We start from the raw sequence: 26,812 nt of genomic DNA, 5'->3' as shown, positions 1-26,812 counted from the left end.
ACTCATGTGAGACATCCTCTCCTGCATGATCATATTAATAATCTTTTTACACACTTAAACATCATGATCTATCTCTCTAACGTTTTGTCTCAGATGGATTCTCTGCACTAGACGACTCTGAAGAAGTAAGCATCTTAGAAAAGAGAGAGAAAACTCGCTTTCACACTCCTGATTCAACACAACAGCTAATGTTTAAGCCATCCATGACCTGAAATGTTGTGAAACCTCAACAGAAACCTGATCAGTACAGTGTGAAGACCCATCAGGACTGCTGTCAAATGAGTGAAAGTTGGTTCTTGAATGCCAGGCTCGGCTTTAAGGGTGTTTTTAGGGTTTCTCTGTGGACAAAGTAGGACCAATGGTACAACACAAAACATATGGTGTGGGAAATGCAATATTTGACTTCTTTCTGAGTCAGCCAAAGAAGGAATGACATATCCCATCAAAAAACATGCCACTTCCAGACATTCTGGTGAAGAAAATCTAATAAAAATAAATCTCCAGTGCATGCGAGTTTGTGTTTACAGCTTGAGTTTCCTGTGCTTTATTTTTTACATTGCAGAACATATTATTTTGGCTTGAGAGCTCGGGAAAATGTACAGATCAGCTCCAGGGACACTTTAGTTAAACAATAGGGTAATTTGCTTACATTCCCTGAAATAATGAATGGTAATTCAACCAAAATTGAGCTAAACCAAAAACAGATATGTTAATATCACTGTGCGTGTTGCTGTTCAACTAAAAAGGTCGACTCTGTGACCTGAACATTAACAGTGTTACCTTTGTGTGCAGAGGTAAATGTGAACATATAAAACACACAGGTGCATCTTTAGACTTAAAATAAGCAAATTTAAGCTTCACATTTGTATTTGACATAGAAACAAGTGTGCACCCAGTGATGGATACAAAAGTAGTTCAAATTAAAGGGGAACTGAAGTCATTTTTAAACTTGCTTTATTTCTTAATTAGCGTGTTATTCAATTATGTTTTCGGTTTTAGTAACCTTATATCGTGACTCGTATTGGCAACTAATTGCAATTAAATATTATACTTATCGGCCTGGCGGCACGGTGGTGTAGTGGTTAGCGCTGTCGCCTCACAGCAAGAAGGTCCGGGTTCGAGCCCTGTGGCCGGCGAGGGCCTTTCTGTGTGGAGTTTGCATGTTCTCCCCGTGTCCGCGTGGGTTTCCTCCGGGTGCTCCGGTTTCCCCCACAGTCCAAAGACATGCAGGTTAGGTTAACTGGTGACTCTAAATTGACCGTAGGTGTGAATGTGAGTGTGAATGGTTGTCTGTGTCTATGTGTCAGCCCTGTGATGACCTGGCGACTTGTCCAGGGTGTACCCCGCCTTTCGCCCGTAGTCAGCTGGGATAGGCTCCAGCTTGCCTGCGACCCTGTAGAACAGGATAAAGTGGCTAGAGATAATGAGAGATGAGATGAGACTTATCGGCCTGTTCGGTTTTTAGCCATGTTGAATTTAGTTCGTTTGGTCCACGGCAGGCATCACTTATCTGTGCAATCTTCACGAGACTTGTGAGAGACTTCGAAACGTCAAGTGTCAGCCAGGTGTCAGTGCCGCCATTTTGAAAACTGTTTTCCAAACAAAGTATTGCACAAAAACGAGTTTAAATGACGATTACTGCCTACTTTTTTCAAACTTTCCTGATTGCTATCAAAACAAACAAAACTTCCGGCTTGATTACATCAGCATTCGAAAGAGGGCGTGCACATCTTTTGACAACATTGGCAGATGTTGGTCACTTTGATTTCCGCTGTCCGTTTTACTTCCGTCCTATGATGTCTCGCACAGGTCTCAGCGAATCTCGTTTATGGCCATTGCTTTGACATATGGACTGATATATTACAGAGCATATTTTAAACACTCATAACTTGCTATAGCAGCGACAAAATAGCTGTCAAAAATGCATTCCTATATTTAATAAAATGAGAGAAAGAGAATTTTGATAAAAAATTTGCCTTCAGTTCTCCTTTAACTGATAGAAATATATATTTGGCATGCTTGAAACTTGAACACATTGTTCTGATTGCTACTTGTTTTGGTTAAGTTAAATCCTTGAGATTTATCTTCACTCGTTTATTCTTTTCGTAAGACTATGATCCTGACGGGTGATGTAATGGTACATAATGTCTCTCGTCTTTCATACAGTAGTGTCGTCTAAACCAGTGATGTAATGCTTCATCACCCATTTACGTTATACATGCATAACTGAACTTCGTCAACCACATCATCATCATCCAATCACAGAGCTACAAAACACTCTTGAATGTGGATACATACTCATGTTTGTCCTACAACAAACAGAGAAACATCTCTGAACAGCTGTGTCTGTATCAGTGACTGTTTGCTCCCGGGTTGATCCATGAGGCAGAATCTCTTCGGTGGCAGACGTCTACATTCCTAGATTATACTTTATCAATTCAGCCTCCTTCGTTACAGACAGATCAAAACCTAACAGTTGTGACTTTTACATCAACTCATGTCAAGTCCTTATATTCACAAAATAAAAACCCAAAAACCCCCAACACTGATTTTCCTGTTACATTCTTCATTCTCCCATACACCCCATGAAAGTGGAACTGTGAAGATGCTGATGCACATCTCAATAGATCCATAGAGCCCTGATTCAACCTTGATGATAACCAGCTAATTTGCATCAAGTCTTTTTTAAGCTCTCATTAAGGCAGAGCTGTGATGTATGGATTGGAGACCGTACCCTTAACGAAGAGACAGGAGGCAAAGTTGGAGGTGGTGGCGTTGAGGATGTTAAGGTTTGCAATGGGAGTGACAAGGTTGGACAGGATAAGGAATGAGCACATCAGAGGGACAGCACATGTGGAGAGCTTGGGAATTAAGCTAAGAGAGAGGAGACTGAGATGGTATGGGCACATTCTGAGAAGAGATGTAGAGCATGTGGGAAGGAGAATGTTGAGGATGGAGCTGCCAGGCAAACAAAAACGAGGAAGGCCAAAGAGGAGATACATGGATGTGGTGAGAGAAGACATGAAAGTGGCAGGTGTGGTAGAGAAGGATACGGAAGACAGGGAGCAATGGAGACGAAAGATCCGCTGTGGCGACCCCTAATCGGGAGCAGCCAAAAGAAGAAGCAGCAGAAGACGACGACTAAGGCAGAGCGTCCCGAAACTTGGTCGTCCTCAGGAACAAAGATGGTCCACATTTTTGGACTCTTTGAGCACTCAAATGTAGCCTGGGAAATCCCATGCTGCTTTGCACAATCGTTCCGATCTGAAAAGACAGCATGGAAACTATGGTCTAAAGGCTCGCCTGAGTTAGGGAGCCAGTCAAAGACTGGGGAGGGGTGGAAAGACAGTGACGCATACTACTCGACAAACGGAAGCTTGTAGTTTATTTGGGACTGTTTACGGATCACATATAACATGGCGGCGAACGATACGAACCAAACTTTCGATCAAGCTTTGTCTTGCACAAACGGCAGTAATCGTTCGGTGCCATTGTTTTCCTATTTTTGTTTTGCCTTCTCTTTCTCTTTCCTTCTCTTCTTCGCCGCTCTAACTACGTCACCGGGTACAACTGCCATGATTGGCCATGGGCTACGCATACGCCAAATGATAGACATTCGCAATGTCCAATAAACGGCTGTTGACAATCGTAAAACCACACCTCCCCTACGAGAAATTCAATAGGCGGATTCCAGACCATATTTCACTTGTGATATGGTCTGGTGTTAACCAGACTAACTCAAATGCACCTAACCAAGGCAATCAATAGCAGTTTAAACCTGGTACCTTCGTATTAAGATCTGCGAAAGTAAAAATGTAGATTTTTGATCCCTAAAAACCAGTTTGAGTAAGTTTGCATTAAGAGAAGCGGAGAGAATCTCAACTGCCTTTATTGTTCAATTCATGACCATGACCTATTTTCTTTTTTTTCTTTTGACATACAGTAACAACGGCTATTAGCTCATTAGTTTGGAAATCCAGTGTTTGAAATTGAATCAGTGATTTAAGGTCAGAAAGAAGCTCTAAACCATAAGCTCAGTCTCTGCCATGTTCAGGTATACACACTCATTAACAGAAAAGCACCCTATCTTTCCAAGTTCACAAGCTTGAATCCCAGTAATGCCACAGTCATGTGTAGCCAGGCGAACACACTCAGATTAACAAACCAGTGACTAGATAGGGGGAAAGGGTGAAACTATGCATCAGAGGATACACCCTCACCGGCCACTTTATTAAATACACCCATCCACCCGCTGTTTTATGCAGTTCTTTAATCAGCCAATCGCTTGACAGCAGCACAATGCATCAAATCATGCAGATACAAATCAAGAGCTTCAGTTAACGTTTACTTCATTCAAACATCAGAATGGGAAACACTCAGTACGTTTACATGCACATCCAAATCAAGCTACTGTTGGTAATCGAGCTAAGGGTCCCAGCAGGGGTGCCAGAGAAATCCAATCCTACATGCACACAAGGAAATCGAGCTATTGTGTGAGGTGCATTGTGCACCCGAGCCACAGGTGGCGCTACACGCCCCATCGTGTTGGTACACTTCCGGTTGTCATCATGAAGAAGAGCTATTCAAGAGTGTAAACAAAGTTATCAGTTCCGTGTTCACAAGAAGAGAGTGTTTGTAGTTTGTATGTACGAACAGAAGTGTTCCTAATAAAATGGCCACCAAGTTGAAGTTGATCTGTAATGGTGAACATATTAACTGTTAGCCTGCTAATAACTTACCAACTAATTGGAAATGGGTGCATACATGCCCAGACACAAGTGTTCCTAATAAAGTGGCGGCTAAGGTGAAGTGTCATGCCGACCGAGGCTGTTTTTTTGTTTTGTTTTCGACCGAGGCTGTTGTGTTTCCCGCTTGTGGTCTCGTCACTCGTCACTTCCGGAAGGGGCAGTGCTGAAGTAAGTAGCTTGACTACGTAGCTCGATAGGGTTTACATGCACCAAGTAGCTCGGCTACAATCGCATAATCTAGGTCGTGTAGCTCGATTATGAGAAATCAAGTTCGGTTCAATTTCAGCCTAGCTAAGGTGTTTCCATGCCATTCAGAACTTCGATTTCAGTCGAGCAACGGCAGAAATTCGATTTTCTCTATGTGCATGTAAACGCACTGACTGTGATCTCTAAGGTGGGGTTTACATTAGACCGTATCAGCGGATCATCAGATTAACGTTTTTAAAACAATTAGTGTGCACACAGCAACACCAATACACGGATACGCTCGGCTCCGCAGGCATCCTGCGCTCCAAATCACTCCGCCCTGAACAGCGAGTGCTCTCTGGAGGGTGCGCACTCCGGCCCTGCGCAGCTCACAGAGCGCGCGAGTGAAGTGCACGAGCCACGATTGGGGACTGAGCCGCTGTGTGTGTGATCCCAGTGCATATCACTTACCACTTGCAAGTGGAAGGATGGCAAGCCTAAAGACAATCATAACTACACAATGGGCAGTATTTGCATCAGTATTTGCAGTATTTTCATACTTTTATACTCTTTAATGAAAGGTGATACAAGGCGGAAGTCCGCGCCGTTTTTCAGCAGTCGCTTCACATGACCAACGCCAGCGAATCAGGAAGGTGGATGTCACAGTGACGTTGTCCAATGACGACGCCAGCTAGAGCTCAGCACAGCGTATCCGCGTATTCTCAATGTTTACACAGCACCGGATCAGACACGATCTAGATTGAATACGTGGACCCTGGCGGATTCCCGTTTCCCGGCGGTTTAATGTAAACGGACAGTGCATCCGCGAAGAAAACGAGACAGATACGGTCTAATGTAAACTTGGCCTAAGTGTGACTTTCACTGTGGCATGGGTGTTGGTTTGAGCCAGATGGACTGGTTTGAGTATTTCAGAAACTGCTGATCTCCTGGGGTTTTCACACACAACAGTCTCTAGAGTTTACACAGAATGGTGTGAGAAACAAAAACCATTGAGTGAGCGACAGTTCTGTGGTGGAAACAAACACCTTGTTGATAAGAGAGGTCAGAGGAAAATGGCCAGATTGGTTCGAGCTGCCAGGAAAGATATAGCAACTCTTTACAACCGTAGTGAGCAGAAAAGCATCTCAGCATGCAACAGCAGAGGAACACATTGGGTTCCACTCCTGCCAGCCAAGAACAGGAAGCTTAGAAATCAAGAACAAGTTCCTAATAAAGTGGCCAGTGAGGGTATTCTGAGGTTTTGCTTTGATAAGCATCAACGAGGGCTATTACTGACTCAGATTTTTGTATAGCTGTTCTAAAAATAAATTATTTCATGAAGAAAAAGGGGGAAATGCAAAGAAATACAAAAAAAAAAAAAAAAATCCAGTCAGATACTTTTTATAGTCAGTAACAAAGATGTTATAAAAAGCACTGACACCTGACAATCTCATCTCATCTCATTATCTCTAGCCGCTTTATCCTGTTCTACAGGGTTGCAGGCAAGCTGGAGCCTATCCCAGCTGACTATGGGCGAAAGGCGGGGTACACCCTGGACAAGTTGCCAGGCCATCACAGGGCTGACACATAGACACAGACAACCATTCACACTCACATTCACACCTACGGTCAATTTAGAGCCACCAATTAGCCTAACCTGCATGCCTTTGGACTGTGGGGGAAACCCACGCAGACACGGGGAGAACATGCAAACTCCGCACAGAAAGGCCCTCGTCGGCCACGGGGCTCGAACCTGGACCTTCTTGTTGTGAGGTGACAGTGCTAACCACTACACCACCGTGCCGCCCTACACCTGACAATACTTAGAATATTGTAGAATGATGTGACTATATTATAATATCAATATCATGTCATATAGCCCAAGTACCGGTTGATATAAAAATATATCAATTTTCCCAAAGCCTATATTAAATCAACAAATCAGTATAATTTTCTAAATTGTGCCAGGTGTCGGTAGTCAAATGTTACTCACTGTAACTTAACATATTGGCCATTGAAGTGTTTTTCCCTCCATTCTTTAATTTTCCCTAAAATATTTGTAAATGTTGAAAAAAAAACCAACCATAATACTGTTATCAATGCATTTTTATTGCCACAACTGCATCTAGAACATCTCACAGCACCCAACTGGAGAACCTCTCTGAACATTTTAACAGTCCGCCTTCTTCCTCCATCATGAGGTAACACACTGACCACCTTGTGTTTGTGTCTCTGCACCACATGTGTAGGAAACTGGAGCTATAATTTGACTTGACAGACACATTGTTCAGTTTCCTGCACTGGATCTAGGAGTCTATTTGACTTGGAGCTCTTCCAGTCCTTGACATGCGGCTCTGCTCCAAAGAGTGTCCATATGCGCCCAGGTCGAGTTGTTCTGCCTCGCTGACCTAAAGAGCCATCTTTTAAAAAACTGCTGTTTCTGCCAACAGACTATCCTTTGGCAGGGAACAAGAAAGGGATGTGAGCTTTGTATCCATGTGTGTTGGATACACAGTTCAGAGACAGAGAACAAAATTTATGTTGCATCCTTAAAACAGTAGAATACACAGAACGTTACTGTGTAAGTCCCGCAGAGTTAAATTACTGGCCAATTAAAGATAAATGCCCTCCCTGGTTTATTAAGGCTTACGGTACTTGATCTGTGGAGGATTTGGTCATTTCTCCATGAAAGTACAGAATATAGGCAATATTCTTGCAAATAGATTAGTAACCCCAGTGTGATTTAGCATCCTGAAAGACTAGCAATTGCACGTGTAAATCCATACAACCAAAGAACCATTATTTTAGAACCATTATTAGCTCATCCAGCTAACAGACGATGAGCTTATGCCATCATGTGCCGTCCATCTGTTGTCCGGCATCGTCCACGTTTCACAAAAATTGTTTCTTCTTTCTCAATTTGTCACCAATTTTTATTCTTTTTGGCAGGAAGGTGGGTCTGCCTGGGGTTCATATAGCTTCTACACAAATTTGCATAACTGCAATTAATAACGAGGATATGAAGTAATTAAGCCCTAACGAGCAGTTTCCACACAAATCGCTTCTTCTCCCTCAATTTTTCACCGATTTTGATACTTTCTGGCAGGAAGGTAGGGGTACCTAGGGTGCATATAACTTCTACCCAGATTTAATTACAATTACTAATTAAGTTATGGACTAATTAAGCCTTAATGAGCAGTTCACAAAAAAAATTTATATATCACTCCTTCTTGGTCAATTCCTTGCCGTTTTGGATTCTTTCTGGCAAATAGGTCAGTATTCCTAGGATGTAGCTTCTATATATAGCTTGTATATAGTGTATATAGCTTGCAACATTTATTGCGCAAGGTGGCTCGCTTTAGATCATTCCTTCTGTACTAGACAGGGCTGGAGTGAGCTACGCCGTCATCGACGGTCTCGTTTAAACTCCTGGTAATTAGTCTTAGTACAGTGGTACTTGAAAGTTTGTGAACCCTTTAGAATTTTCTATATTTCTGCATAAATATGACCTAAAACATCATCAGATTTTCACACAAGTCCTAAAAGTAGATAAAGAGAACCCAGTTAAATAAATAAGACAAAAATATTATACTTGGTCATTTATTTATTGAGGAAAATGATCCAATATTACATATCTGTGAGTGGCAAAAGTATGTGAACCTTTGCTTTCAGTATCTGGTGTGACCCCCTTGTGCAGCAATAACTGCGACTAAACGTTTCCGGTAACTGTTGATCAGTCCTGCACACCGGCTTGGAGGAATTTTAGCCCATTCCTCCATACAGAACAGCTTCAACTCTGGGATGTTGGTGGGTTTCCTCACATGAACTGCTCGCTTCAGGTCCTTCCACAACATTTCGATTGGATTAAAGTCAGGACTTTGACTTGGCCATTCCAAAACATTAACTTTATTCTTCTTTAACCATTCTTTGGTAGAACGACTTGTGTGCTTAGGGTCATTGTCTTGCTGCATGACCCACCTTCTCTTGAGATTAAGTTTACGGACAGATGTCCTGATATTTTCCTTTAGAATTCGCTGCTATAATTCAGAATTCATTGTTCCATCAATGATGGCAAGCCGTCCTGGCCCAGATGCAGCAAAACAGGCCCAAACCATGATACTACCACCACCATGTTTCACAGATGGGATAAGGTTCTTATGCTGGAATGCAGTGTTTTCCTTTCTCCAAACAATGCTTCTCATTTAAACCAAAAAGTTCTATTTCAGTCTCATCCGTCCACAAAACATTTTTCCAATAGCCTTCTGGCTTGTCTACGTGATCTTTAGCAAACTGCAGACGAGCAGCAATGTTCTTTTTGGAGAGCAGTGTTTTTCTCCTTGCAACCCTGCCATGCACACCATTGTTGTTCAGTGTTCTCCTGATGGTGGACTCATGAACATTAGCCGATGTGAGAGAGGCCTTCAGTTACCCTGGGGTCCTTTGTGACCTCATCGACTATTACACGCCTTGCTCTTGGAGTGATCTTTGTTGGTCGACCACTCCTGGGGAGGGTAACCATGGTCTTGAATTTCCTCCATTTGTACACAATCTGTCTGACTGTGGATTGGTGGAGTCCAAACTCTTTAGAGATGGTTTTGTAACCTTTTCCAGCCTGATGAGCATCAACAACGCTTTTTCTGAGGTCCTCAGAAATCTCCTTTGTTCGTGCCATGATACACTTCCACAAACATGTGTTGTGAAGATCAGACTTTGATAGATCCCTGTTCTTTAAATAAAACAGGGTGCCCACTCACACCTGATTGCCATCCCATTGATTGAAAACACCTGACTCTAATTTCACCTTCAAATTAACTGCTCATCCTAGAGGTTCACATACTTTTGCCACTCACAGATATGTAATATTGGATCATTTTCCTCAATAAATAAATGACCAAGTATAATATTTTTGTCTCATTTGTTTAACTGGGTTCTCTTTATCTACTTTTAGGACTTGTGTGAAAATTTGATGTTGTTTTAGGTCATATTTACGCAGAAATATAGAAAATTCTAAAGGGTCCACAAACTTTCAAGCACCACTGTATTACTAAAAAAAAAAAAAAAAGAAAAAAAAAAGAGCAAATTTTACTTTGGATTAACTGTGGCTTAATAGTCACAACATGGCCACTTAAAATGCATTCAGTTTTTCAGACTGCATATGCATATTAGCACTCTTTATTTGGGATCTTAGTTAAATCAGTACCTTCCTGTGCACATAAACAGTTTTACTTCCTGAACCATTGTTCCACTGTAGTCTTCTGTCCTTCTTAATTTCTCTATGGAAATTGAAAGAAAAAGGATAATTGTTCTGGGCATGTTCTAGATTTCCCAGGCTTTCTGCCTTTGAGCAATAAGGTAGGATCAGACTCATAAATCAATTCCACATGACATGAGCTGAAGACATTTTTAATTTACACATCTGCCACTGATTACAGTTCCCGGGCATATTGCCTTTGCCGTAGCTCTCCCTCTCTTGTGGTCTTAAAATTCCAGAAGAGTTGGAGTCAAAATTCCATTCCTTCAATGTCCTACAGCAGGGGGCACGGCTCGGTTTATATAAAACAATTTCAGAGATTATAACAGGAGGGAGATACTTGCAAGGAAAAAAAATTGATGTCTATGAAGTCAGTAATGTCATACTGAGGTCAGGAGTTTATCTTGGTGAACAAACAAGTCTGGTAAGGTTAAATCAACATAATGAGCTGGCCTGTGAGTTTTCTATAAAGTTTTATAATATGAAGATCAGACAAGTGCACAGCACAGGGAAGAATACACTCCATGGCTAAGTCCATGCGCTGCAAAAAATGATATCTTAGCAAGTGAAAATAGTTGAAACGATCTAGCATTTCCTATTGGAAGAATACAAGACACCAATTCTGAGATTATTAAACCTAGTTCTAGACTGCAACCAACTTATTCTAAGATGTCTTATCATGTAAAAATATCTGTCCATGCAGCAAGATCATTTCACTAGTATTCAGTAATTCTCCTCAAATTCAGTTTTCAAATTTTTTGCAGTGTGGCTTACTGAAACACAAAGCCATCTGCTGACAGACTGCGGATTTAACCTATAGTTTTTTTTTCTTCTAGGAGATTAGATTCTTCACATTACCATAAATACTGCAAACTGTTAAACAACAAACGGGAGGAAATGTGAGACTGCACATGCTGGCTGTGGTGAGGAGACAGAGCAGGTCGTTGGATAAATATGTTTCCCATCAGGTGACTACGGAAGATCTGCAAACGCCACATAAGGGTGGAATTTAAAAGTGCTGCATTCTCAGACGATGGTGCATCTCTCAAAGCCAGATCAATAGAGCAGTGATTCATCACTGAAGATCAACACAACGACAAGTGTTTTCCCCACATGAACGGATACTGTGAGCCAACTATTCTTTAGTAACCGATTTTGTATATGGACGGATCTGACATTCATTGATTTGTTCATTCATGGCAGCTTTATCCTGGTCAGGGTCATGGTGGATCCGGAGCCTATTCCAGTCCATCACAAGGCACCACACACACACACACACACACACACACACTGCCCACAGCTACCAATCCACTTATGCATGTTTTGGAAAAAGGGAGAAAACCACAGAAAACAGAGGAAACCCAAATAGGCAGTAACCTGAGATCAGGGTGGAACCAGAGAACCTTCAGCTGTACGTACCACGACCCTCTGGGTCCAACTCGGCCTTGCAAATGTACAACACTTGGGACTAGGAGCATGGTTACCTTTCATACCTTTTCTTTTTTCTAAATCCAACAACATCACCTTCATTCATTTGAATTCACCCAAGTTCTTGATCAGGTTAATTAGTCACGACATTACCAAAGAGAAACACGTTTCTCCTTCTTATTTATTTGAAATTAGCATTAACTCCATTTAGCACCTTCAACCTCACAAGTATCCAAAGAACCTTGGAACAATAAGCATAGGAGCGTCTGAAATCACTGTTTATGCACTCTTCTTCTTCCATCTCCAGATGCCCACTCCTGGGGTTCCCCATCAGAGACACGTAGAATCAACAGTCATGGGTCTAAAATATGACCGTGCTTGTGCTCCATGACATGCAGCAAAGTCGAATAAGTGAGGAGGGGTTTGGTTTGGGCTGTTGCTCTCCAGTGTGTACAAGCATAACCAAACATGGTAAAAGACACTGATGTGCTGTGACTCACTGACATTAAAAGTGCATCTTCTCTCTAAAAAGGTACAATATCCTTCAGAACCAGCATGTAATCAGAATGATCTGTGACCTGTCATAACCTATGGAGGCGATCATGACTGAAGCAGTTAATCAAATATTTGGTAAAGTCTTGAAAGATGGATTTCCTCCTCCATATAAGGCTACAGCAAATTGGAGTGGTGTTGCTGCGTGTCTGCACCACAGTTTGGTTTACGCTAGTTAGTATTATCAATAAGGGGATACAGATGGCCAGTTTTCCAGCGAGGCGTCCTGAACAGTCATGGTAATTACATGCTGGCTGTAAGATAATGGTGATGTGAAGTAGACGGATAGTACATTTAGTACATCCACGAGAATAAAGAATAGCTAGAACAGATAGCATTGTGCATCATGAATTTTTAAAGGCTTAATTCTTTGCAGAAGAAATCTGTCCCTAATTTACGAGGATGTTCTTGTGTTCTGTACAGAAGCTTCACTATTTAATATGAACCTGGAACTTGTACAAGTCGATAACTGTCTTGCATGAACAAGCTCCATCTCTCACAAACAAACTCATATGTACTGTAAATGCACAGTGTCATGTGTGCGTGTGTACATTACATTACATTGCAGGCATTTAGCAGACGCTCTTATCCAGAGCAACATACAACATATCCAGAGCAGCCTGGGGAGCTGTTGGGGGTTAGATGCCTTGCTCAAGGGTACTTCAGCCATTCCTGCTGGTCCAGGGAATTGAACCAGCAAAATTTTGATCCCAAAGATGCTTCTCTAACCATTAGGCCATGGCTTCCCTACACATTTCTGTTTACTGTTTCTCCTTTTCACTGATCATTAGACGCATGTTTATTCATTTGCCAAACAATTTAATCCATGGTTAGTAGCAGGCTTGTAGTACTAGTCTGACTCGTGCCCTAATTTTAAGGACTCATGACTTGACTTGGACTTGAGCACTGATGACTCGGACTTGGACTCGCAAATTGGAGATGAGGACTCAGATTTTTTTCCTTATTTTTTGTAACATGCCATAATAATTTGGCATAAGATTTTATATCTACTGTACATTAATTTTTGTACTAATTTCGCACAAGAGTGTCACATCTGTGCGCCTTGGCCCGTGCATCAGATAGACTCTTGCGCGCACCATAAACTCACACCTGCACAGGATTAAGGCACAATCAGCATGCCTATATAATAACTGTGAAAACGCACGTACTTTGCGAAGTATTGAGTTGTGTTGCTGACACATTACCGAGCCTTATTTCCTTGTTTGGTTTCCTGATGGGGCGGCACGGTGGTGTAGTGGTTAGCACTGTCGCCTCACAGCAAGAAGGTCCGGGTTCAAGCCCCGTGGCCGGCGAGAGCCTTTCTGTGCGGAGTTTGCATGTTCTTCCCGTGTCCACGTGGGTTTCCTCCGGGTGCTCCGGTTTCCCCCACAGTCCAAAGACATGCAGGTTAGGTTAACTGGTGACTCTAAATTGACCGTAGGTGTGAATGTGAGTGTGAATGGTTGTCTGTGTCTATGTGTCAGCCCTGTGATGACCTGGCGACTTGTCCAGGGTGTACCCCGCCTTTCGCCCATAGTCAGCTGGGATAGGCTCCAGCTTGCCTGCGACCCTGTAGAAGGATAAAGCGGCTAGAGATAATGAGATGAGATGGTTTCCTGATCCCTGCTGTCCTGTTTCTCGTCTTTGATTCTGCCGAGTGTACGATAGCCTGTTTGTGCCTCGCTTGACCTATTGCCCGTTTCACTGTTTTACGATTCTGCCTGCCATTCTGGATCATTTACCTGTCTTCACTTATATTAATAAACACACCTTCTGCACTTACATCCATCTCCAAACCATCTCTGACAGAATACTTCACACTCCCTGACAAAGAGAAGCACATTCACCTGTTCATACGTCATGTTCAGGAACAAACTAATGTTAATGGCGCTAAAACAGCTACTGTCAAATGGTGCAGTTGGAGTGTTGGACTCGACTCGGATCAATAGTGAACTCGACTCGAAATTTTCTTGAATGACTTGGGCTTGACTCGGACTTGAACACTGGGGACTCGAGACTGGACACAAACTCAAGGTTTAGTGACTTGACTACAACACCAGTTAGTAGGGGTACAACACAACATGCCTGTAGCTGTTTAGTTTACAGATACTGTAGTTTACTGTATCTGTATTTGAATTTAAACCCAAACTGGGTGTGACCGAAATCAAATAAATAAATAAATAAATAAATACCCTATCACTATGCCCCCTGGAGTTAGAAATCCCAACACTGAATTCTGGCTCTGGCAGTTCCTTAACCTCAGCTACATCACTCAAATTCATAACACAAAAGAATCTATCATTTTTTTGTGAAGTTTTTTTTTTTTTTTAAAATCCCACTTGTACAGTTATCATTGTTATTTGCACCTGCCTATATTTTCTAACAAATTTAGTTGGCTCTATTTCCCAAAATATCAACAAACTAGTGGCTTAATCTTAAACTACTGTGACTCTGACCAGGCAGCTACTAAGGATGAATGAATGAATGCTATGAATTCTTTGCACAGTACATTTTTTGAAATTTTTTGATGCATCCTACAAGATTGCAGTCCTGATCCACAATTTTAGCCTCACATACTACATGTCTGTGAACCTTTCTCGAAATATTTCATTAAAAAAAAAAATTCTATCTGGATTTGTATCTGTTCATTCCAAATATTATATTTGTATCTGGACACGTATACAGATGTGGATTCCCCAATCATAAATGTCTAGTGATGTCCCTGGTGTCCAGACATAATGGCCAGTTGAGATAATAAAATCTCAATGGGGATGGTGTTTCCATCTCACCATCTCCTATCTAGTGGCTTCATAGTAACCCTGACCAGGATACAGAGCTGTGCAGCTCAGTGTTACATGCCTTGCTAAATGACCCACCAGTGGCTCTCTGGCACTCAAAGCCTACAGCATAAAAAAAAAAAGTACCAGAACAAAACAACCAGCCTGTAATATTTAATCTGAAAGGGCACACATTGAAGTGATATGATGAATATTTCCAAGGCTTGGTTCAGTTTAAACACCACTGCCTGGGGCTTTTCACATGGTTCTTGGCAGGCAGGAATCTAAAACAATTTAAAAATCACGTACTGGCTTTTATACCATTTTTCACATTTTGGTTGGAGAACGCTTCATCCACAAAGACTTGCAAATGATATCACTTTCCAGAGTTCCATTAACAGGTAAATATTTCAGAAAAGATTCGTATCAAAGCTTGTAACTATTTCATAGGTCAAGTAGAGCCAATTACCAACATGCTAGGATCATCAGACTAATACATGTACAGCAGATGTCCAGCACATACATATATGACATGGACATCTGTTTCTTATAAGCCTAATTAAAAATAAATAAATAAAAAATACAGAATGCCAATGTGAGCATGTTTAATGTGAGCATTACTACAGGAACGTTCACTCCTTCAGAATATTCAATACGTTGGTCTCGGAAACTAGTACATCAAGAGCATGCAGAGTATCCAAAATGTTTTATGCAGGCATATTTACATCTCAGTCAGTGTATTTCTATGGAACCACTGTATCTGATATTTCTGCTTTTGATCACGATGCCTCTGCTGTCTAATATGACCATAAACAATTATGGCACAGCTGGAAAACTTGGTCATGTCTCTTCAAAAAACCAAAGCATTACATCAAATGTTTGTCATTTCCACATTTTCTCCATTACTCCTACATTAAAATACACAGTGTTCCTGACATAAAATTTTATAGTCTCTGTTAGCTTCGGTATACATTTCTTTTACATCATGTTTTGTAATTAGGAACACCCAGGAAAGTCCATCACTGCTCAGCGTACCAGCAATTCTCTCATGCAGGATCATTTACACAGAGAGGTTACAGATTTCTCCCGAATGCACCAGGATGCTTTTGCAAGAGACTCTAATTGCAACAAAACACATTGCTTGTCTCTTGGGAGACGAGACATCGATCACAGCCAGTGACATCCTTGTGCACTCTGCTGCAGAAGGTCTCCAGTCTTGCGGCTTATACCATCTAAGGAAGAGGACCTGACTTGGCATGATAGTCCTCCAACTCCAAACGTTTTCCACTGCAAGACGCCTGCTTAGTGTATGATAAACAGCATGCTAGAATGGAAGGACTAAGTTCAAGGACTAAACCTCAAAGAAGATCTTTTTTATTACTCAAAGAACATCTTAGACCTCTCAGTGCATACTTGATGGACCTACCCAAAGAGAAGATGGTTTCGGCTTGTTTTGACCTCATGATTGAGAAATGTTAAAAGTGCCAGCTCTTCATCATCTCTGATTCAGATGCACTATGCACAAGTACTGTACTTTAAACAGTTTCAATCCAAATGATTACGAAAGATCAGTCATTAACTTGTTCCGGATGTAGAAACGATGGACTGTATCACTGCATAGCAGTCTGATTAGGGGCGTGTCACCACAAAATGAGTCCAGTGTCTCAAAAGTTCATTCTGAGATATAGTGATTTGAAACAAGAGTGCATCAAAAAAAGACCCACATATAGGGTTTTTTTTTTTAGCTCATCTGGCCTGGCGCCAGATGAGCTTATGCAATCACACATCGTCCGTCCGCCGTCTATCGTCCATCGTCATCCGTCCACAATTTTAAAAAATCGCTACTCCTCCTACAGGATTGATCGGCTTTCGATCAAACTCACACACAATGTTCCCCAGGTGGGTGTGCATAAAAGTTGTCAAGACGGTGGTACCATTGGTCATATTTACAATTTTATGTGCGTCTTGGGCGACTTGTCACATTAAACGCTGCTCTTCATAAACTGCTAGGACGTTTTCACTGAAACTCACCCAGAAGACTCAAGACATATTCCAACAAGAACTGTTCACCAGGTGGCGCCACCTACCATGGATGAGGCCACAGAGGGGTCACGTGCAATTTCACGAAAATCGCTACTCCTCCTCCAGGATTGATCAGATTTTGATCAAACTCATATGGAACGTTCCTTAGGTTGGTATGTATAAAAGTTGCCAAGACGGTGGTGCCATCTGTCATATTTAACATTTTATGGGCATTTGAAAATTTTGGGTAGCTCGTCACACCAAACACTACTGTTCGTAAACTGCTAGGATGTTTTCATTGAAACTCACCCAGAAGACTCTAAAGACATATTCCAACAAGAATTGTTCACCAGGTGGGGCCACCTACCATGGATGCAAATACACAGGGGTCATATGCAATTTCACAAAAATCGCTACCCCTCCCACAGGATAGATCGTATTTCAAACATCAGTGGTCGGTATGAGCTACAGCCTCATTGAGGCTATTTTATTTAATTTTGCTGTAAATACATTCCTTAATCTCTAATGTATCTATCACCAAAATATTATCCTGTAAAACAACTGATAAATATGACTTTGTAGGCCAAATACATGTGTGCTGTGCAGTAATTTCAATTTAGACATCAAAGTTTACAGCTGATTTACTCCAAATGTGATTTTCTATTAAGATGATACCTTAAACAGGGTGGCACGGTGGTGTAGTGGTTAGCGCTGTCGCCTTACAGCAAGAAGGTCCAGGTTTGAGTCCCGTGGCCGGCGAGGGCCTTTCTGTGTGGAGTTTGCATGTTCTCCCCGTGTCCGCGTGGGTTTCCTCCGGGTGCTCCGGTTTCCCCCACAGTCCAAAGACATGCAGGTTAGGTTAACTGGTGACTCTATAATTGACCGTAGGTGTGAATGTGAGTGTGAATGGTTGTCTGTGTCTATGTGTCAGCCCTGTGATGACCTGGCGACTTGTCCAGGGTGTACCCCGCCTTTCACCCGTAGTCAGCTGGGATAGGCTCCAGCTTGCCTGCGACCCTGTAGAACAGGATAAAGCGGCTAGAGATAATGAGATGAGATGATACCTTAAACATTTGCACCAACTTCTCTGGACTGGCTGCACCAAAGTTAACTAACTTTAGGGGACCTGAGAAACCCATTCACATGGTCAAATTTGGACATTTTAAATTATATATTTGTGAAAACTGCAGACGTTCCTGAACTACAATATGTTTTTCTTCTGCATGCATCTCAAGTGCAAGTAAAGTTCCTTTACAATTCTGGTTACGCCAAACGTAGAAAAAAAGAAAATCACATTTAAAAAGAGTTCATTTGAATTCCATCTATACGCAGGAGAGAAAAACAATTATTCTGCCAAATTTTAAAGACTTAAGTGTACAATGGGAAATGAGTTCTCACTTTGATGATCAGTATCATTTACATCAGTCTCATCACCTGAGGAGAAAAAGTCATAAACATTACACTTCAACACCAGCCTCATCGTCGCCTCTTCGCTTGACTGATCTCTGTTCACATTAACATCACTGGGGAAATAATCGCCCAGCCATTCCTTCAAGTATGAGCTGTTAAAAAACATTTAATGTCTTTGCATCATTTAACCATTAAAACTGTGTCCACTGTTGTGTGTACAGGGAGTAGAAGTGCTCTTCTCTGCTTTGGTGATGGTGGAACATCAGAGATCTCATCTCATCTCATTATCTCTAGCCGCTTTATCCTGTTCTACAGGGTCGCAGGCAAGCTGGAGCCTATCCCAGCTGACTATGGGCGAAAGGCGGGGTACACCCTGGACAAGTCGCCAGGTCATCACAGGGCTGACACATAGACACAGACAACCATTCACACTCACATTCACACCTACGGTCAATTTAGAGTCACCAGTTAACCTAACCTGCATGTCTTTGGACTGTGGGGGAAACCGGAGCACCCGGAGGAAACCCACGCAGACACGGGGAGAACATGCAAACTCCACACAGAAAGGCCCTCGCCAGCCCCGGGGCTCGAACCCAGGACCTTCTTGCTGTGAGGCGACAGCGCTAACCACTACACCACCGTGCCGCCCAACATCAGAGATATTTTGAGAATTTTATAATAAACTGAACGGATTAGGCTTATATTCCTTTCACTAGGACATGTGGGTATTCAAAAGCTTGATCAAATCCTGACAGTTAGCAAGGTTTTTTAACCTTCTTTAAGCAGACTGATTTTTCTTGGCTCTTTAACCAATGTGATGTTTGCAGGCAGAAGCAAATGCAAGGTTCGAAAGAAGCATTAAAAAACCCCAAAACAACCAGACAAAAACATTTCCATTTGATTTTGTTGAAATACACTGTGCAAAAGTCTTAGGCACATGTAAAGAAATGCTGTAGACTGAAAAAAAGCTTAAAAAATAATGAAATGAAATGTTTCAAAATTAAAAAAAATATATATACTACAAACAGCAGTAAGCCATAATAAATGAAACAAAGTCAATATTTGGTGTGAGACGACCATTTGCTTTTAAAAAAAAAAGTAGTCTCAGGAGTGCAGTTTGATAAGGAAATGAGCTGTAGGTTTTACTGAGCATCTTCCAGAACCAGCCACAGTTCTTCTGGACACTTTGACAGTCACGCTTGCGTCTTAATTTTGCACCAAAAGCCAGTAGCCTTCATTATGTTTTCTTTTTTAATCTGAAAAGTGCTCTCTTATGGAATATGCTGCTCAGATACAAACTTTTTTTTTCCTGTAACATTTAATTTTGTCCTGGACAACAAATGTTTGGATTCTAAACTGTTTTTGTACTGACTCGATAATGTAGAAGTCATAAAATAGAAATCTATAACAAAGTTTGTATAAAAAAATAGGGTGCCTAAGACTTTTGCACAGTACTGTATATTTATGCTTTCTTAAAGTAGCGATATCAGAGTTTATTACTTGCAGAATTCAATTCTATGTCCAAAATTAATTAAACAGAAACAAACTTCTGTATATAGGAGTCTGCCACTCATATACAGCATATATACACTAGAGAAACTTTTTGTTGCAAGGTTGAACAGCTTCATTGATAAACATGAATTGCTTAATGACAGTCAGTATGGTTTTAGAACAAGCAGATCATCAGCAATGGCTTTAATGGAACTAGTAGAAGAGTTAACAACTGCAGTAGACAACAAGAAGTATGCACTGGGTGTTTTTATAGATTTGAAGAAAGCGTTTGATACAACTGATCATGAAATTTTACTACAAAAATTGGAAAGGTGTGGGATTAGAGGGGTAGGGCTAAATTGGTTAAAAAGCTACATTGAAAATAGACAGCAATTTGTTCAGATGGGTGCTATCAAGTCTACTCTCTTAGGCATCACATGTGGTGTACCACAAGGGTCAATTCTTGGACCAAAATTATTTATATTGCATATCAATGACATATGTAATGTTTCAAAAATATTGAGATATGTTATTTTTGCGGATGACGCAAACACATTCTGTGTAGGGGAGAGCCTTCAGCAGCTATTGGAGGTAGTCTTGGAAGAACTAGGAAAGCTAAAGCTGTGGTTTGATGTAAATAAATTATCATTAAGTATTAAAAAAAACAAAATTTATGGTTTTTGGTAAACAAAAACATCTGGACACACCGGTGGAAATAATGATTGATAGTATAAAGCTGGAAAGAGTATATGAGAATATATTTCTAGGGGTAATAATCGACCACAACTTTAGCTGGAAACCCCATATTAACCTCCTAGGGCTTAGCGGTCACATGCGTGGACAGCACTTTATGGAAATTCGGAACAAGAATCCACATATGTGGACATACTTTTTCTCTAAAAGTACATCTTATCAAAAGATGATGCTTAGTTTTTATTCTAATCAGGTTCTAATAAGCCCAAATAGCAAAGAGAAATAAAAAATGCATGTAAAAAAACAGCTTGGGCCTTAGGAGGTTAAGTATGTCAGGTCCAAGTTGGCACACACAGTGGGGATTCTTTGTAAAATAAGGCATATTCTAAACTATAAATCATTGCACATATTTTATTGTACTCTCTTTTTACCATATCTGACTTATTGTGTGGAAGTTTGGGGCAACACCTATAAAAGTACCCTGCAGTCAATATACATTATGCAAAAGAAGGTAATAAGAATAGTGAATAATGTAGAAAGAATACCATGAACATACTAATGCACTGTTTCTAAAGTCAAAAATACTGAAATTTAGAGATTTAGTTGATTTCAAAACTGCACAATTTCTGTATAAAAGTAAGGCATAATTTACTTTCTAGCAATATTCAAAAAACATTTATAGATAGAGAAGGGGGGTATCACTTAAGAGGGAGAGGGAACTTGAAACAGCCAATAGTTCATACCATGCTGAAAAGTATGTGTATATCTGTATGTGGGGTGAAGCTGTGGAATAGTTTACCTGTTGAAATTAAAGTGAGTAAAAGTGTTGCACATTTCAAGATAAAGCTTAAAAACATTATACTTGAGAAGTATAGAGAGGAATGCATGCATGCATGCATACATACGTACATACATACGTTATTTACCAGCTGGGAGGCCCGTATGGTGAAATACCGTGACCGAGGTCTTGAAAGTACTGAGCGAGGCCCTCTGGGCCGAGGTCAGTATTCAAGGCCGAGGTCACGGTATTTCACCATATGGGCCAACCTTAAGCTGGTAAATATATTATTTATTTTTTTCTTTACAAAATTCTAACAGAAAACGGGAGCGCCTGAAAGGGAAAATCGAGCCAAGGCAAGCCGCCATTTTGAATCCTCATTCACGGCTGTAATGCAAATTGCTTCCTCCTCGGTATACAAGTGCACTTCCATGGCAGGGAAAAAAAAAAAAAAAAAACTACATTTTGCCACCCATGTAGTCCCCCATTTATACAAATAGGAGTCATTCAGGATTTAGCCATGTTTTTGCTTGGTGTTAGCAAGTTACAGGTTTTTAGCTTTCTCCTGAAATGTTTCCTTTTATTTCTTCTTCCTCAGGGTAGTAAAACTCGCTTTTGCTGTGAACACTGTCGTTATCACTGTCCATGATGTAAAATTAATGCTATTCTCCTGAGAAATGCTCACAAAAAATTACAAGATTTTTGATAATCTTATAAATAAATCTTGTTTAAAAAAAGATAAATGTTGACAAAAAATGCTACTGTTTGTTGTTGTTGTGAACGAGCGAGTCGCCAGAGGTCCGTAACTGGGGTCCGTATCGTAGGATACGGACCCGCTCACCAGCCAATCAGAGCGCAGGATTTGGACTGCGAAAAAAAAAAATTGAAATTTATCTATATAAATAAATATATACATTTATCAATTTATATTTATCCAAATGACAGTTATTTCTTTTTCGTTATTGTATTTTATTTGTATGGCTCTTTGGACCATCCTGTAAGGCAAGTGATTTGTGGGTTAGACACTTATAAGCTTTGCTTCAGCCAAAACCCTTTTCGGTCAGCCACAGAACTGTTGTGTTTGTGGTGACTAAATTGGCTTGTATTGTACATATACTGCTGTTGTTGACCGAAATAAATAAATAAATAAATAAATAAATACATTCATATTTGCAGAAAAACTAGGAGCCAAAACATTAAAGCAGTAAAAGACCCTCATCTCTACTGGCAATTGTTTTCCCTTCACTTTTCAATCTTCTATCATTTCCTCTTCTTTGGCAAAACAGCACAGTTTCAACAATATCAACAAACCAGGGGAAGAGCAACAGGTTTAAACCTGGACTAAGGCGATACAGGAGACCTGTTAAGCAAGTCAGTTCAATTTATTTGTTTCGCGCTTTTAACAATAGACAGTGTTGCAAAACAGCTGTATAGAAAAATATAGATTTTAAACATATGTACGAATATACACATTTATCCTTAACGAGCAAGTCTGAGGTGATTGTGGCAAGGAAAAACTCCCTGTGACGACATGGAGAAACCTTGAGAGGAACCAGACTCAAAAGGGAACCCATCCTCATTTGGGTGATAACAGATAGCATTAGATAGCTATAATTGTGTCCTATATGGTCAAAAAGTGCAATTGTGTAACCAGGAAATTCATTATAGTTTTGATTTGAAGTCTATTTTGTTGAAGTTCTCAACTGTTCATTGATGGAGTCTTGAGTGCAAAACTGTTCATGACAACTGCAGTCCTAAAGTTATCATGGCAATTGTAAATCAGCCTCGAGTAAGCTACTGAACTACTTACGAACTTAAATCTACAATCTATATAAATACAAATTATATCCAACACGCTCCCAAAAAGCGTTGTTGCCAGATACTGCTGAAGTTTTCCAGCCCAAAATATGTTCAAAACCCACCAAAATGCACTTGAAACCGCCCAACTGGGCGGTATTCCTCCCAATCTGGCAACATTGCCAGTATTCCGGAGGGGGTCTACTCGTAGCTATGCCGGATCCAAAGACAGCTGTCCTCCTGTCAGAACATGTGTTGTGAAATGACATAAGATAAAGGTACGTAGAGCTATAGATTCTACATGATAATCATAAATGTAATCATAAAGTCGGCGTGATATCAGTCATGTATTTGCTTGTGAAAGCTTGCAGCTTTCATGTAACTGCCGCCTAGCAACGAGAGGCAAAGGGTAAAGAGGGTAGGCCATCATAGATTCTATTCGGAAGAGATCAACACAATTCTAGACTCCCAGAAGAGGAAGAGCTAGCACTAGAGAGTTCACCGGCGTTTTCATGTGCCATTTCCATTGAGTAGAACCAGAGTAGAACAGCCAGTGAACCGCAGCGTGTTCTCCCGCTGACGTCACAGCATGGCCGCGAGCCACGGACCCAGTTTTCTTGCGCTGTGCAATTAAAAGTTGGATATTTGTGTAACAACAGCTTCTTTTCATGTAATTATAACAGAAATCTAACATGTTTGCCATGTTGTATAGTTTATTTAAGAAATTGCATAGAGTCATGTTCGTGTCATCAGCACTTTAAAGTCCCAGCTCAATGAGTTTTAAGTCAAGTCAAATCAAGTCAAGTTTATTTGGATAGTGCATTTAACAGTAAACATTGTCGCAAAGCAGCTTTACAGAATTTGAATGATTTTAAACATAAGCTAATTTTATCCCTAATCTATCCCCAATGAGCAAGCCTGTGGCGATGGTGGCAAGGGAAAAACTCCCTCAGACAACATGAAGAAACCTCGAGAGGAACCAGACTCAAAAGGGAACCCATCCCCATCCGGGCAACAACAGACAACATGACTATAACATTAACAGTCCTAACATAAAGTCAGCTTCGTTGATGCTATAAACCTCCCACCGACGGAAACCCGAGCGCAAAACCATTCGACAACTGTAGTCAGCAAGTCAACTGCAGTCCCCAGCCACAAAAGCACCACTGCAAGAGTCCAGAGCGTCCTCCAGGCACGACCCCCAACTGCTTTTAATGCTACACTAAATATTCTATGGGCACTGATGCCACACACTGCAGACACCACTTCACAAATTTGTCTTAGCTGCAGGTGGCAACCTTAACATTCTGTGTCCAATGCTACATCAGGCACAGATAACAGATGTATGAAATGTAGCTGTTGCTGATCATTCCTTACACTGCCATCTCTTACGCATACTGCACAGGACAGTGACTCACTGGTTAAGGCTCTGGGTTACTGATCGGAATGTTGGGGGTTCAAGCCACAGCACCATAAAGATGGTCACTGTTGGGCCCTTGAGCAAGGCCTTCTGCTTCAGGGGTGCTGTATCATATGTTATGTAATAAGCCTAATGGTTAGAGAAGCAGCTTTGGGACTAAAAGGTTGCCAGTTCGATTCCCTGGACCAGCAGAAGTAAGTAATGGCTTGAGCAAGGTACCTGCTCCCCAGACTTACCACACTGCTCCCCAGGCTGTTCTGGGTGTGTTGTATGTCTGCTAAATGCCTATAATGTAATCATGGCTGATGCTACACTCTGACCCCAGCTTTCTAACAAGCTGGGATATGTAAAGAAAAAAAAAATCACTGTGCTTTCAATGTATATCCATCCATCCATTATCTGTAACCGCTTATCCTGTGCAGGTTCATGGGCAAGCTGGAACCTATCCCAGCTGACTATGGGCGAGAAGCGGGGTACACCCTGCACAAGTCGCCAGATCATTGCAGGGTTCACACATGGAAACAAACAACCACTCACATTCACACCTATGGTCAATTTAGAGCCACCAATTAACCTAACCTGCATGTCTTTGGACTGTGGGGAAAACCGGAGCACCCGGAGGAAACCCACACAGACATGGGGAGAACATACAAACTCCACACAGAAAGGCCCCCGTTAGCCACTGAGCTTGAACCCACAACCTTCTTGCTGTGAGGCAGCAGTGCTAACCACTACACCACCGTGCCACCCACTTTCAATGTATAATGTGACAAATAAAGGCTTCTTCTTTTTCTTCTCTTCATCAAAGAACTGTCACTGGACCTCTGCACTGTACCTCATACAGAAAAGTATTAGAGTAGTCTTCTCATAAACCATAGAATTAAAGGGAAAAGAAGAAAATACCCAGCAGGCATTAGACATTAGATAAACACATCCAAAGCTTTATGGATAATGCAAATGTACAAGGTACTTGTTTGCAAAAGAAGTTTTGAGTACAAATATTCTCCAAAGAGATATTATTGCAGAAATACAGTATGTACAGCAAATGTCCATCATTGTATCATACAGTATGTGCAAAAGTCTTAGGCACATGTAAAGAAATGCTGTAGACTAAAACTGGCGTAAAAAATAATGAAATGAAATGTTAACATAAAAAAAAATACTGTAAACAGTAAGCCATAATAAATGAAACAAAGGCAATATTTGGTGCGAGACGACCCTTTGATTTAAAAAAAAAGTCTCAGGTCCAATGAGTGCATTTTGATAAGGAGATGAGCTGTAGATTTTACTGAGCATCTTCCACAGTTTTTCTGGACACTGTCACACTCGCGTCTTAATTTTGCACCAAACCCCAGCAGCCTTCATTATGTTTTCTTTTATAATCTGAAAAGTGGTGTCTTATGTAATATGCTGCTCAGATACAAAAAAAAAAATTTTTTTCCTGTAACATTTAATTTTGTCCTGGAAAATAGAAAGTCTATAATAATAAAAAAAGTTTGTATGAACAAAAACAGGGTGCCTAAGACTTTGGCACAGTACTGTATGTGAAACATAACAGGCATTAGAATGAGGAGCTGTTATTTTTGAAAAAAAAAAAATTATATATATATATATATATATATATATATATATATATATATATATATATATATATGCCAAAGAACCCTGTGTATCACCAATCCCCCATCCAGAGTTTGTAAAAGTTAATTCTGAATGAAATCTGGTTGTTTAGGTGTTAATGAAACAACAAACAACAACAACAACTGCACTGCTGTGTGTTATTGTATGGAGCCCTAAAAGTCCTAAACGATTATTATTATTATTATTTTTATCTTTTGTGCGCACAAGATAAACAAAACCGCCTTTTGGGGCTCCATATTATTGAGATAATGGAGCAGTGGGGATGTTTGCTGTGCAGATAAAACTGTGAGAGACTCTTACCTGAGAAAGTGGAGTCTGATGAATGCAGAACCGCGCACTAATGAGCAACGCGATCATCTGCGCCTTTGCTCCAAATCCCGCTAAATAAAGCGCACTGCATGCTGAAGCTCCACCTTCCCCAAACCTTAATCTGCACACCGTTATCCGTCACCATTAGCAACCTCTCCTCCTCTTTCTTCTCCTCCTCCTCCTGTGTCTCCTCTTTTCCTCTTCATTCTTACCTCGGAAAGAAAGCAAAGCCTGTGCGCAAAGCTGTGCGCAAAACCGTGCGCACCAATAACCCGAAAGAGCAGATCAGACCAGTTTCAAAAGAAAACA

General features: G+C 40.9%; 1 protein-coding gene across 3 annotated transcripts in view; it reads right to left on the bottom strand.

The window, feature by feature from the left end:
* Nucleotides 1-26,524, bottom strand: part of cald1b (caldesmon 1b) — an 88,948-nt gene extending 62,424 nt beyond the window's left edge. For all 3 annotated transcript variants that reach the window (XM_060928152.1, XM_060928153.1, XM_060928154.1), the window contains exon 1: nucleotides 26,495-26,524. The gene's annotated coding sequence lies outside the window, so the exon portion shown is untranslated. The remainder of the gene's footprint in view (nucleotides 1-26,494) is intronic.
* Between the last annotated feature and the right edge of the window lie 288 nt (nucleotides 26,525-26,812).

This window comes from Neoarius graeffei, chromosome 8 (assembly GCF_027579695.1).
Source record: "Neoarius graeffei isolate fNeoGra1 chromosome 8, fNeoGra1.pri, whole genome shotgun sequence".
NCBI lineage: Eukaryota > Metazoa > Chordata > Actinopteri > Siluriformes > Ariidae > Neoarius > Neoarius graeffei.
This window is presented reverse-complemented; position numbering and strand designations above follow the sequence as displayed.